Source organism: Somniosus microcephalus, chromosome 22 (genome assembly GCF_052327205.1).
Source record: "Somniosus microcephalus isolate GS21.2 chromosome 22, FLI_Smic_1.0, whole genome shotgun sequence".
Taxonomy (NCBI): domain Eukaryota; kingdom Metazoa; phylum Chordata; class Chondrichthyes; order Squaliformes; family Somniosidae; genus Somniosus; species Somniosus microcephalus.
In genome coordinates, this window is record NC_141008.1 from 18999441 (window position 1) to 19011665 (window position 12225).

Genomic DNA, 12225 nt, shown 5'->3' on the forward strand with positions numbered 1-12225 from the left:
ATCTATGTGGACTTCCAGAGGCATTCAATAAGGTTCCACAGAAAAGATTATTAGCAAAAATGAGAGTGCAGAAAATTGGAGGTGGGTGACATAGAGTGGGGATAAAGGGTTGGTACTCTGATTGGCGGGATGTGACAAGTGGTGTTCCCAAGGGATCTGTTCTGGGGCCTCAACGTTTCACCATATTTATTAATGACTTGGATGAAGGAATAGAGAGTTGTATATCCAAGGTTTGCAGGTGACACTAAATTAGAGGGAACAGTAAGTAGTGCAGATAGGGGCAGGAAGTTGCAAACGGACATAGACAGATTATGTGAGTGGTCAAAACTATGGAAAATGGTCGGTGAAGTCAGCTCCCACTTTGTCACCATATTCCCAGGCCCTCCTCCCATGTTCCTGGACTGCAGGATAATTCAGGCAAATTCAAGTTACTGTGTAATCATTAACTCAATAAATCCCTGTTACTGAGGATGGAAGTCTGGTACCAAGATTTTTGTTTTTGAGGGCAATGCATCACAGCAATTGCAGTATCCAAATGGATTTTATAAAAGGACTCAACTTGTTGTGCCTGAGTTCTGATTAACTCCAACTTCTGCTCAGACACTGTTGGAGCCAATCGTAACTATGCAAGTCTTGTAAAAAAAAGTATTCATTTATGGGATTTGGGTGCCGCTGGCAAGGCCAGCATTTATTGCCCATCCCTAATTGCCCTTGAGAAGGTGGTGGTGAGCCGCCTCCTTGAACCGCTGCAGTCCGTGTGGTGAAGGTGCTCCCACAGTGCTGTTAGGGAGGGAGTTCCAGGATTTTGACCCAGTGACGATGAAGGAACGGTAAAATATTTCCAAGTCAGGATGGTGTGTAACTTAGAGGGGAGCTTGGAGGTGGTGGTGTTCCCATGCGCCTGCTGCCCTTGTCCTTCTAGGTGGTACAGGTCGCGGGTTTGGGAGGTACTGTCGAAGAAGCCTTGGCGAGTTGCTGCAGTGCACCTTGCAGATGGTACAAACTGCAGCCACGGTACGCCGCTGGTGGAGGGAGTGAATGTTTAAGGTAGTGGATGGGGTGCCAATCAAGTGGGCTACTTTGTCCTGAATGGTGTCGAGCTTCTTGAGTGTTGTTGGAGCTGTACCCATCCAAGCAAGTGAAGAGTATTCCATCACACTCCTGACTTGTGCCTTGTAGATGGTGGAAAGGCTTTGGGGAGTCAGGAGATGACTCGCTCGCCACAGAATATCTAACCTGTGACCTCTTATAGCCACAGTATTTATATGGCTAGTCCAGTTAAGTTTCTGGTTAATAGTGACCTCCAGAATGTTGGTGGTGGGGGATCCGACAATGGTAATGCCATTGAATGTCAAGGGAGATGGTTAGACTCTTTCATGTTGGAGATGATCATTGCCTGGCACGAATGTTACTTGCCACTTATCAGCCCAACAAGCCTGAATGTTGTCCAGGTCTTGCTGCATGTGGGCACAGACTGCTTCATTAACTGAGGAGCTGCGAATGGAACTGAACACTGTGCAGTCATTAGCGAACATCCCCACTTCTGACCTTATGATGGAGGGAAGGTCATTGATGAAAGAACGAAAGATTAATTAATATAACGCCTTTCACGTCACAAAGCACTTAACAGCCAATTAAGTATTTTTGAAATATAGTCACTGTTGTAATGTAGGAAATGCGGCAGCCAATTTGCGCACAAATTCCCACAAACAGTAATGTGATAATGACCAGATAATCTGTTTTTTAAGTGATGTTAATTGAGGGATAAATATTGGCTAGGACACTGGGGAGAACTCCCCTGCTCTTCTTCAAAATAGTGCCATAGGATCTTTTATGTCCACCTGAGAGAACAGATGGGGCCTCGGTTTAATGTCTCATCTGAAAGACAGCACCTCTGACAGTGCAGTACTCCCTCAGTACTGTACTGTACTGTCAGCCTAGATTCTTGTGCTCAAGTCCCTGGAGTGGGACTTGAACCCACAACCTTCTGATTCAGAGGTAACTGAGCCAACAGCTGACACACACGTGATGAAGCAGCTGAAATAATAACAAAATACTGCGGATGCTGGAAATCTGAAATAACAACAGAAAATGCTGGAAAAACTCAGCAGGCCAGGCAGCATCCGTGGAGAGAGAAACAGAGTTAACGTTTCAGGTCTGGGACCCTTCATCAGAACTGGAAAAAGCTGGAGATGTAACAGATATTAAGCAGGTGCAGAGGCAGGAGGGAATTGAAGGAATATACCGTGCTTTTGAAAGAGGCAGGAAAGATAAAATGTTGCAAATGGGAATGGCAAAATCATACAGCATGAAAAATTGGGGCAGGGGTTATAGTTTGAAATTGTTGAACTCAATATTGAGGCCAGGGCACTTTAAAGTTTGATACAGAAGTACTCTGTGAGACAATTCTAAAAAAATATATAGATTTATTAAAGAACCAACATGTATTTAACAGCTGGTGATTTCAGTCGCAACATTAACAGTTCTAAAAACAAATAGCTTACAATTCTTATTCTCAGAGATCCTTATTCTCAAATCTTAACTTCGTTACACTTTTACATTTCTTACTTATTTCTAATCCAGGATATCCACCAAAATCAAATAAAAGTACCCTTTTGATCCCCGAGACTCAAAGGGCTGGATTTTGATACTGGAGGCATGTAGGAGGCGGGACTACAACTTTTGGGGTTCTAGTCCCGCCTCCATCAAGTTGTGGCCAACCCACGCAATTTTCACTTGATTGACCTTGTTGAGCCCACCCAACGGGCTCAGCAGGCCAATTAAGGGCCACCCGGCAACAGGTGACGTCACAGATTGAAATTTCAACTGTCAAGACCTTTTGACAGATGAAATATCAGCGTTTGACAGCTCTTTGAAGCTGTCAACCACTGACAATCTGTACACTAAGTTAATTCCTTCCTCTCAGGCTGATTTAGAGATCTCTCCAGAACAGAAAGCAGAATGCTGCAGATTTTGACAGCTCGCGGCCATTCTGCTTTCTGTGCCGGTGAGATGAGGGACTCCCGAGACCTGAGGGAAGGAAGGCTGTAAAGGTAAGTAAAACTTCTTTAAACACTTTACACACACCAAACACACTTACCTCTTCACTCATGCACCCATCACTCACCTGAAAACCAGACATCTCGAACCCTCCAAGCCCTTCAGCCCGACGGTCCGCCTCGCTAACTTGGCATGGTTTGGAGCCATCGGGAATCCCACACTTCAGGAATAAAAATAGGGATTAGGCTAAAAACTGCCCGTTAACTACCTGTTAACAGGCTGTTAATTGGCACTAATCCCCTTCCCGCCTCGGGGAGGCGGCTCCCAGCACAGGTTGGGTATCCGCCTCCTTTGAAACTGGCATGGAGGTGGGTTGGGGTGGGATGGGTTCGTGCCCCCCGATTTCACGATTTTCACCCCCCACATGCCTTCAATCCCGTCTCCACAGCCCAATGAAAATCCTGCCCAAAGAGTTAAAAACTTACAGAGCCTGCTTCTGAAGAGTGAGAGAATCGTTTTCCCCTTTCAGCGACTTCTGGCTTCCTATCTGAAAGTTTCATATTTTATACTCTTTCTCAGTGGTATAGCCTTTGAAGTTTTCTGCTGATGTAAGCTAATTATCTCTTGTCATATTTCTGTTGACTTCTTTCTACTCTTACTGTCAATTCAGCTGTTAGCTTGCAGAATTCTGTCTGCTATGTAGGTGTTCAAAGCTTATCATAAAAAACGGTTATAACAGATGTATTTATTTGATTTTATTCTTACAAAGTTCTCTATTCAATTCTTAAATCACCTCAGCTGGTTATAAGCAGATGTCGTGTCTCCTAACTGTTCTAAGTTCAATACAAACCACATGATTGCTTGGCGCATCTATTGATATCATATTTACAAAGTCTTCTGTTGGTATCTTTTACAACATGTAAATTAAAAACACTTCAACTAGGGTGTTCTATGCATTTCTTAGCTACTTCAATTGGTTGTATTAAGAATTATGTCTCCTGTCTTTCATTTGATGTGATATTTATGAAGGCATATGGTTCTTTAATATTCTGAGTTTCTGTTTGAAGTGCTAGTTTTTAACACTTCAAAGTGGGTATAGCTATTGGCCCAGAAATTTGGGTCGGAGGCTTCCCACGGGTGAAACATAGAAACATAGAAGATAGGAGCAGGAGTAGGCCATTCGTCCCCTTGAGCCTGCTCCGCCATTCAATGCGATCATGGCTGATCATCCAAATTCAGTACCCGATCCCTGCTTTCTCCCCATACCCCTTGATCCCTTTAGCCTTAAGAAATATATCCAACTCCTTCTTGAATATATTTAATGAACTGGCCTCCACCACCTTCTGTGGCAGAGAGTTCCACAGGTTCACCACTCTCTGGGTGAAGAAATTCCTCCTCATTTCTGTCCTAAATGGCCTACCCTTTATCCTTAGACTGTGTCCCCTGGTTCTGGACTCCCCGACCATCGGGAACATCCTTCCTGCATCTAGTCTGTCCAGTCCTGTCAGAATTTTATAAGTTTCAATGAGATCACCTCTCATTCTTCTAAACTCTAGCGAGTATAAGCCCAATCGACCCAATCTCTCCTCATATGTCATTCCTGCCATCCCAGGTATCAGCCTGGTAAATCTTCGCTGAACTCCTTCCATGGCAAGAACATCCTTCCTCAGATAAGACGACCAAAACTGCACACAATACTCAAGATGTGGCCTCACCAAGGCCCTGTACAACTGCAGCAAGCCATCCTTGTTCCTGTACTCAAACCCTCTCGCTACGAAGGCCAACATACCATTTGCCTTCTTAACCGCCTGCTGCACCTGCATGCTTACCTTCAGCGACTGGTGCACAAGGACACCCAGGTCTCGTTGCACTTCCCCTTCTCCCAATCAATTGCCATTCAGATAATAATCTGCCTTCCTGTTTTTGCCACCAAAGTGGACAACCTCACATTTATCCACGTTATATTGCATCTGCCATGTTTCTGCCCAATCACCCAACATGTCCAAATTATCCTGGAGTTTCTGGACATCCTCCTCACAGCACACACGCCCACCCAGCTTTGTGTCATCTGTAAATTTGGAGATATTACATCTAGTTCCCTTGTCTAGATCATTAATATATTTTGTGAATAGCTGGGGTCCAAGGACCGATCCCTGCGGTACCCCACTAGTCACTGCCTGCCACTTGGAAAAGGACTCATTTATTCCAACTCTTTGCTTTCTGTCTGCCAACCAGTTCTCTATACAATTCAATACCTTGCCCCCAATCCCATGTGCCTTAACTTTACATGCTAATCTCTTATGCGGGACCTTATCGAAGGCCTTCTGAAAGTCCAGATACACCACATCCACTGGTTCTCCCTTATCTATTTTATTACATCCTCAAATAATTCCAGTAGATTAGTCAAGCACGATTATAATGGACTCTAGCATTTTCCCCACTACCGATGTCAGGCTTACCGGTCTGTAATTCCCCGTTTTCTCTCTACCACCTTTTTTGAATAGTGGGGTAACATTAGCTACCCTCCAATCCATGGGTACTGTTCCAGATTCCATCAAATGTTGGAAGATGATCAGCAATGCATCTACTATTTCTAGGGCCACTTCCTTAAGTACCCTAGGATGTAGATTATCAGGCCCTGGGGATTTATCGGCCTTCAATCCCATCAATTTCCCTAACACCATTTCCCTACAAATACTGATTTCTTTCAGTTCCTCCCTTTCATCAGACCCTATGTTCCCCGGCATCTCTGGGAGATTATTTGTGTCCTCCTTTGTGAAGACAGAACCAGAATATGTATTTAGTTGGTCAGCCATTTCTTTGTTCCCCGTTATAAATTCCCCTGATTCTGACTACAAGGGACCTATGCTTGACTTCACCAATCTTTTTCTCTTCACATATCTATAAAAGCTTTTGCAGTCAGTTTTTATGTTCCCTGAAAGCTTACTCTCATATTCTATTTTCCCCTTCTTAATTAATCCCTTTGTCCTCCTTTGTTGAATCCTAAATTGCTCCCAATCCTCAGGATTATTGCTTTTTCTGGCCAATTTATATGTCCTCTCCTTGGATCTTATGCTATCCCTAATTTCCCTTGTTAGCCATGGTTGAGTCACCTTTTTTGTTTTGTTTTTGTGCCAAACTGGGATGAACATTTTCTGTAGTTCATCCATGCGGTCCTTGAATGTTTGCCATTGCCTATCCACCGTCAACCCTTTGAGTGACATTCCCCAATCAATCCTACCCAACTCGTGCCTCAGACCATCGTAGTTTCCTTTATTTAAATTTAGGACCCTAGTCTCTGAGTCAACTACTTCATTCTCCATCTTAATGAAGAATTCGATCATATTATGATCACTCCGACCCAAGGGGCCTCATACAACAAGATTGCTAATTAATCCTTTCCCGTTACATAATACCCAGTCTAAGATGGCCTGATCTCTGGTTGGTTCCTCGACATATTGGTCCAGGAAACCATCCCATAAACACTCCAGGAATTCCTCCTCCACAGTATTGTTACTAATTTGGTTAGCCCAATCTATATGTAGATTAAAGTCACCCATGATGACTGCTGTGCCCTTATTGCACGCTTCTTTAATTTCCCTTTTAATGCCATCCCCCACCTCCACCTTATTGTTTGGAGGTCTATAAAGCACTCCCACTAACGTTTTCTGCCCCATGGTATTTCTGAATTCTACCCATACAGATTCCACATCATCAGAGCTAATATCCTTCCTTACAATTGTGTTAATCCCTTCTTTATCCAGTAATGCTACCCCACCTCCCTTTCCTTTTTACCTATCTTTCCTGAATATCGAATACCCCTGGATGTTGAGTTCCCAGCCTTGGCCATCCTTGAGCCACGTTTCCGTAATCCCAACCAAATCACTTCCTCCCACCCCGCTTCCTGTAAGGACTCTATTCCATTCTCCCAGTTTCTCCGCCTCCGCCGTATCTGCTCCGACGATGCCACCTTCCACACCAGTGCTTCAGACATGTCTTCCTTTTTCCGCAACCGAGGATTCCCCTCTACCGTGGTTGACACTGCCCTCGACCGTGTCAGTTCTATCTCCCGCACCTCTGCCCTCACCCCTGCCCCTCCCTCCCGGAACCACGATAGGGTTCCCCTTGTCCTCACCTTTCACCCCACCAGCCTCCACATTCAACGGATCATCCTCCAGCATTTCCGCTACCTCCAAAGTGATCCCACCACCAAACGTATCTTCCCCTCCCCTCCCCTTTCAGCATTCCGCAGGGACCGCTCTCTCCGAGACACCCTAGTCCACTCCTCTATCACCCCAAACAGCCCTTCCCCTTCGCCTGGCACCTTCCCGTGCAAGCGGAGGAGATGTAACACCTGCCCCTATACCTCCCCCCTCCCCACTGTCCAGGGCCCCAAACACCCCTTCCAGGTGAAACAGCGATTTACTTGTACTTCTCGCAATCTAGTATACTGTATTCGCTGCTCACGATGCGGTCTCCTCTACATTGTGGAGACCAAACGCAGATTGGGTGACCGCTTTGCGGAACACCTCCGTTCAGTCCGTAAGGGTGACCCCGAGCTTCCGGTCGCCTGTCATTTCAATTCACCGCTCCATTCCCACTCGGACCTCACCGTCCTTGGCCTCTTGTACTGTTCCACGGAAGCTCAACGTAAACTCGAGGAACAGCACCTCATCTTCCGATTAGGCACTCTGCAGCCTTCCGGTCTCAATATCGAGTTCAACAATTTCAGATCATAACCTCGGCCCCCATTTCATTTTCACTTATATTTTTCCACTCCTTTCCTTTCCCCCCCCCCTTTCCTTTTGTTTCTCTCTCACACCTGGCAGCTATCTTTTGCCCTGCCAGTACACTTTACACCTAATCACAGCCTATTACCATCTCGTCTAGCTTCTAATCTCTTTTACTTCTTTTGGTTCTTTTATTCTTTTGTCCGATCGCAGCCCTGCCTTCGATCTAGTTCCTTTTCTCTCCAGTTTTGAAGAAGGGTCAAACCCGAAACGTCAACTCAAATTTCTCTCCACGGATGTTGCCTGACTTGCTGAGTTTTTCCAGCATTTTCTGTTGTTATTTCATATTTGTTTACCTCTATTTGTGCAGCCAATTCATCCACCTTATTACGAATGCTCCTCACATTAAGACACAAAGCCTTCAGGCTTATTTTTTTAATGCTCTTAGACCTATTAGAATTATTATTTGCTGTGGCCATGTTTGATTTAAACCGTTGATTTCTCTGACTGCCACTTTTGTTTTTCTCCTTCCTTTCTTTTGCTTTCATCCTTGTTTCCCTTTCCTCTGTCCCCCTGCTCAGGTTCCCAACCCCCTACCATCTTAGTTTAAACCCTCCCCCACAGCACTAGCAAACACACCCCCTAGGACATTGGTTCCAGCCCTGCCCAGGTGCAAACCATCCGGTTTGAACTGATCCCACCTCCCCCAGAACCGGTTCCAATGTCCCAGGAATTTGAACCCCTCCCCCTGGCACCATTCCTCTAGCCACGTATTCAACTGAAATATCCTTCTATTTCTACTCTGACTAGCACGTGGCACTGGTAGCAATCCTGAGATTACTACCTTTGAGGTCCTATTTTTTAATTTACCTCCTAACTCCCTATATTCAGCTTTTAGGACCTCATCCCGGTTTTTACCTATATCGTTGGTACCTATATGCACCACGACAACTGGCTGTTCACCCTCCCCTTCCAAAATGTTCTGCAGCCGCTCCGAGACATCCTTGACCCTTGCACCAGGGAGGCAACACACCATCCTAGAGTCCCGTTTGCGGCCGCAGAAGCGCCTATCTATTCAACTTACAATATAATCCCCTATTACTATAGCTCTACCCCTCTTTTTCCTCCCGTCTTGTGCAGCAGAGCCACCCCTGGTGTCAGGAAGTTGGCTGCTGCTGCCTTCCTCTGATAAGCCATCCCCCCCAACAGTACTCAAAGCGGTGTATCTGTTTGAGAGGGGGATGTCCACAGGGGACCCCTGCAATACCTGCCTGCGCCTAGTACTCTGCACTTACCTAGTGCGCTGGCCATTGTGCTGTGGGCCCGCGTAGGATTCCGATCCTGGGCCTGCTCCAACTGCTGGCGCGCAGTGCTTGCGTATCCCAGGGGCGCAGTTAATTTGAAGCATCCCCTGGGATCACGTGGGCCATGGAGAGCCAATGGTAGCAGGGAATCTGTATTCATAGATTTGACAGGAAGACCTGTCAAATCTATTAATACAATTCAGCCCCAAAACATAACTAAAACTTCAAAAAAAAAAATTTTTTAAATCACATTTTTAAAATAACTATAACTTATATAAAATAACTATTTTAAACAATAATTAAAACTTTTGAAAAAATTAATTACAGTTTCTAACGGGGCTAAAAATAAACTTAAATGTAGCTCCTGGAGACTTACCCTCCTGGAGAAACCTGCAAAAAAATGAAGTTCCAGGCGTACGCACTGCCTCTCCGGCGCACGCGTTCGACCTGTGAACCCCTTACTTTAAGGGAACGGAAGTTCCGGTTTCCCGTGCATGCACGAAACAGGCACTTTCGTTGGGCCTATGCATGAGTACCCAGCGCGTACTCAGCCGTGGGGAACCGAAGTTCTGGCCCAAGTGTGTTTTTTACAAACTACAGACTTCTTGGAACTCCAACCCTTTGCTTCAATAGGGCCATTGTCTCAGTTTCAACAGCCAATTCCCATTTCAAAAGGTTGTATGGTGTTTACAGCTTTGTGTTAATGACCCATCTTATCTCAAAAGCCTGTATTCTGTTTACAGCCTGTGTCATTGAGGCTTTTAGATTTTTAAACCCAGTTTTCATGTTTTAATAAAGTCAGAATTCCGTTCATAGGATGGTGTACCTCTTGGAATATGGCTATTTCCTTTACACCACTTTCTATTTTCCTTTCCTATCTTTCCTGAACACCTTATATCCAGGAATATTTAATAGCCAATCCTGCCCTTTTTTGAGCCAGGTCTCCGTTATTGCCATGACATCATATTCCCATGTGGCTATTTGCGCCTGCAGCTCACCAACCTTGTTTACTATGCGTTTACACACATGCACTGTAAACCTATCTTAGACCATCCTGTGTTCTCTCTTAGTCTGGCCCCACCTAATACCTTACTATTTCTTACTCTAGTGCTATCTGTCTCTTCCAATCCTTTGTACCCTTTGTTTCTCCTTTCTAATGCTACATCCCTCTGCCAAATTAGTTTAAACCCTCCCCAACAGCACCAGCAAACCCCCGCCCCCCTCGAGGATATTGGTTCTGGCTCTGTTGAGGGGCAACCAGTCCAGCCTGTACAGGTCCCACCTCCCCCAGAACCGGCCCCAATGCCCCAGGAATCTGAAGCCCTCCCTCCTGCACCATCTCTTCCAGCCATTCATTCATCTGCTCTATCCTCCAATTTCAATACTCACTCACTCGTGGTACCGGGAGTAATCCCGAGATTACTACCTTTGAGGTCCTGCTTTTTAATCTCTTTCCTAGCTCCCTAAAATCTGCCTGCAGGACCTCATCCCTCTTTCTACCTATGTCGTTGGTACCAATATGGACCACGACCTCTGGCTGTTCTCCCTCCCCCCTCAGAATGTTCTGCAGCCATTCACTGACATCCTTGACCCTGGAACCAGGGAGGCAACATACCATCCTGGAGTCACGTCTGCAGCCACAGAAACTTCTGTCTGCTCCCCTAACTATCGAATACCCTACCACTATTGCTTTCCCTGTCTCCCTCCCCCCCCTCCCCCCCCCCCATACAGCTGAGACACCCGTGGTGCCGTGGACTTGGCTCTGGCTGAACTCCCCAGAGGAACCATCGCCCTCACCAGTACTCAGAATAGTATACTGGTTGGAGAGCGAGATGCACTCAGGGGACTCCTGCACTACCTGCCTGGTCCTCTTCTTCTGTTTGGTGGTCACCCATTCCCTCTCTGCCTGCGCACTCCTTAGTTGTGGAGTGACCCCCTCCTGGAATGTGCTATCCACGTAGCTCTCAGCCTCGCGGATGCACCGCAGTGATGCCAGCTGCTGCTCAAGCTCCAAAACCCGGAGCTCGAGCTCCTCCAGCTGACAGTATCTGTCATGGGAAGCATCCTGGAGTTCCCACATGGCACAAGATGTGCATCTCATGGGACTGAGGTGCCCTGCCATGCCATTTATTCGACTATTAACTAACTTTTTTTAAAGTAACTTAACAGAAATAAACTTAAGACTTAAAAAAAAAATCACCAAATACTCAGCAATCAGCTCCTTCCCTTGCGCTGACATCACTCACCCCACTGCTCTCACTGTCCCGCAGGTCTGCTCTCGTGTCTATTAACTTAGAGACCTTGGGTTCTGTGGTTCCACTCCTCCTTTTCAGTCAGACGTCTCCACCGCCTTCCTCCTCTCCACCAATTCCTGTGCTCACAAGATTCCTCACTCTGCTTGTGAATCACTCCAATTGCGAAACTCCAAGCTCTGTGCTCAAGCAAGTGAATCGAATTGGCTGAAAATTAGCATCTGTGATGGTGGGACCTCAGGAGGAGGTCAAAGGTTGATCGTCTTGTCTTTTGCACTCACGTGCTGAGCTCCGCCATCAATGAGGATGGGGATGTTCATGGAGCCTCCAGTTAGTTGTTTAATTGTCCACCACCATTCACGACTGGATGTGGCAGGACTGCATAGCTTTGCTCTGATCTGTGTAAGATTTGCAAAATTCCCACATTTCCCCCCAAGGTTATTAATAAAAGGGACCCTGCATGGACATTTTAAAAAGGTTCCCCAAAAGATGGCGTCCGCACCTCGTGACCAAAAGCCTGCAAGATTTTTAAAAGCTTGGACTCTGTGGCAGCACAAGCAGCTTTGGGAAATCGAAACTTAAAATGCAGTTTCTGTGAAAAGGACTTTGTGTTTTGAAAGCCAGACAGCAAACATTGAATACGCATTACGTCAGATCGTAGGTGTTAGATCCGTGGTTCAGTGGATAAATAATCACACGGATGCTGTACATTAACAAATAACAGGTCTTTACTGGAGGAGGGTAATCTCTAGACTGGGGTGCAGAAGCATGCGCAAAGCTTATATACCGGTGTGGTCACTGCCGGTACTACAATATACAGGAGCTGTAAAAAGTAGTTCTGACTTAAAGGCACATACACTACAATTCCTCCCCTTTTAGATTAATAATAACGCCCTTAATATTCAAATAACAATTACATTTTTACATGTACATTAAATA